Source organism: Aplysia californica, unplaced genomic scaffold (genome assembly GCF_000002075.1).
Source record: "Aplysia californica isolate F4 #8 unplaced genomic scaffold, AplCal3.0 scaffold01243, whole genome shotgun sequence".
NCBI classification, from domain to species: domain Eukaryota; kingdom Metazoa; phylum Mollusca; class Gastropoda; order Aplysiida; family Aplysiidae; genus Aplysia; species Aplysia californica.
In genome coordinates, this window is record NW_004798513.1 from 51378 (window position 1) to 53715 (window position 2338).

The 2338-nt window shown below is 41.6% G+C and overlaps 1 protein-coding gene across 1 annotated transcript in view; it reads left to right on the forward strand.

Moving 5' to 3' along the window:
• Positions 1-2338, forward strand: part of LOC101851696 (fibrillin-2) — a gene marked incomplete in the record, with an annotated part of 51411 nt that overhangs the window by 767 nt on the left and 48306 nt on the right.

Consider the following 2338-nt stretch of genomic DNA (forward strand, 5'->3'; position numbering starts at 1 on the left):
GTCTACGGTAACATCACAGGATATGTCTTCAGTAACATCACGGGGTATGCCTGAAGTAACATCTTGTGATATGTCTAATATGACATCATGGGGTATGCCTGCAGTAACATTTTGTGATATGTCTAATATGACATCATGGGGTATGCCTGCAGTAACATTTTGTGATATGTCTAATATGACATCATGGGGTATGCGCCAGCCTACAGTAACATCACGCGGTATATCTTCAGTAGCATCATAACAATATGGTATGTCTAAAATAAAATAATTTGCCAAGACACATAAGTTGATACTGTCCGCCTCTTAAATGATGTCCATTGTATGGACGGGGATGATGGGCGTATTTGATTGTTAACGTTATCATTACTGTAATTAAAATTATTACTGTTATTATTACAGTTATCTTTACTGTATTGTGGACTGTGCTGTTCTTCCGACCCGAGGCGAGGAAATACAGTCGAACGGTCTGCACTTATAATGACCACTAGTCCAAAACAATCACGTGTTCAAACTACCACTTCCCAGTCCCTTTCTCCCAATTTTGGCGTTGTTTTCAATATCACAATGACATATGCAAGATGTTTGCCTATCTAAGACAACCATTTTTTTACATTTGACAACAGGTGGTCGTTCAGAACAGTTTCGCTTTTATAGCTTTAAACGCTCCCCGCTCAACAGACATTAACCCTGTCAAGAGAGTTTTCGCCATGTTGAATACATTTACTGTGCAAACTGTAGTTTGTGTATTTACTTAGTGCATTCAAAAATATTTTCCCATCTTTTGGAGAGAAGGAGGGGAGTGTAAGGGGGGTGACAAATGAGTAGGGAGAGGCTGGCAAGTGGAACGGGTGCTTACTTCCCAATAACCTAATGGAAAACCAAAGACGTACATTCTTATCTGAACCCTAAATGTCCCAGCTAAATCGTGAGGCCTTTTATATTTTCCTTATTGTACGAGGAGGACAAAGTCGGTATCCGAAGATTCCATTCGTGATGGCTGTTTTTCAGCTGACCTGTTTTCTTACCTCATCCGAATAATTCGAGTACCCGACTTGTCGAAAAATATGTGTACCCTGCTTGACTGTATAGTGCCAGCTGATAAAGGAGGGAAAACATAAAGTTCAACTAGTTGGGTAATAAAATACATTGTAGTATACATGTGTTCTCAAAGAATGTGTCCAATGTGGATGGTTGGCGGGTGCTCTGGTGTGGCTTGCTCCTTCTTTCCTATCAAACTTCAATCGTTCTTTTCTCCCCTCCTTTTTGTGTTTGTTACTCTCTTGTAACGATTTGATGTTCGGTACTTCAATATGGCCTTATTGTGTTGCACGCGCGTAAAACACTCACTAAAACAACAAAGTGTCGAATGTTTTAGACGTAATGAAAAAGTCCTGGTGATGTTACAAGTAGACGTAATCAGATAAATAAGAGTTTTATCATCCACTATGGAAATTCTTCCCGCTGCCCATGACGCATGACTACGCAGAGGCAAGGACAGACTACGAGACAAACATACATAACTTATTCATGAGAAATAGCCCCCCTCCTCCGCACACAACCCCACCCCAAACCCACCATCCCTTTTGCTACCCCCTCTCCCCTTGCAACTCCATCTTGCCACCTCAGCCCCCCCCCACCCTCCAGCTATCAACACCTGACCACCCCTCCCAACTCCCATCCACACCTCATCCCTAAAACGCATAAATATCTTATATAACGTCTGTCTGGGATATTAAATCTAAACTTCCTTTTCATCTTTACAACTTTGAAAGTCGCATAAAGGACGCCCTGAAAGGATATGCTCAGACTGAATTGATCCAACGTAGCGTGGAAGCAAACATGGCCGAAGAATGAAATACGGTATTATAAAGTGGCTGCAGAAACCTTGGCTGAAACAGCGGACAAAAGGAACATAGGGAGACATAACATTTGTATTCAAAACCGGAAACTGCTTCCGTGCTTTGACCTCGACGTACGGGCGGTTGGCGGGTATCCTGCTGACATCAGCTTCAGACTTGGATTTTGTGGAAGGGAAATTATTTTCTCTTACATAATCGGTGGTTTTTTTTGTTGTTGTTGTGTTTGCGTTTAACGTCCACATCAACACGATTTAGATCATTCATTTTAGAAGGCGAGCTTGCGTATCTAAGCCGACTCGGGATACGTGAGATATAATAGTATCTCAGAAGAAAAGGTGCATACTTTTTGCACCAGTTTACGCATTACCCTACCCTTTTTGGACCAGCTGAACAGGTAAATTGTTTGTACATATGTGTGTGTGTATGTGCGTGTGTGTGTGCATATTTGTGTGTATTTGTGTACAAGAGAAAGAGAGAAA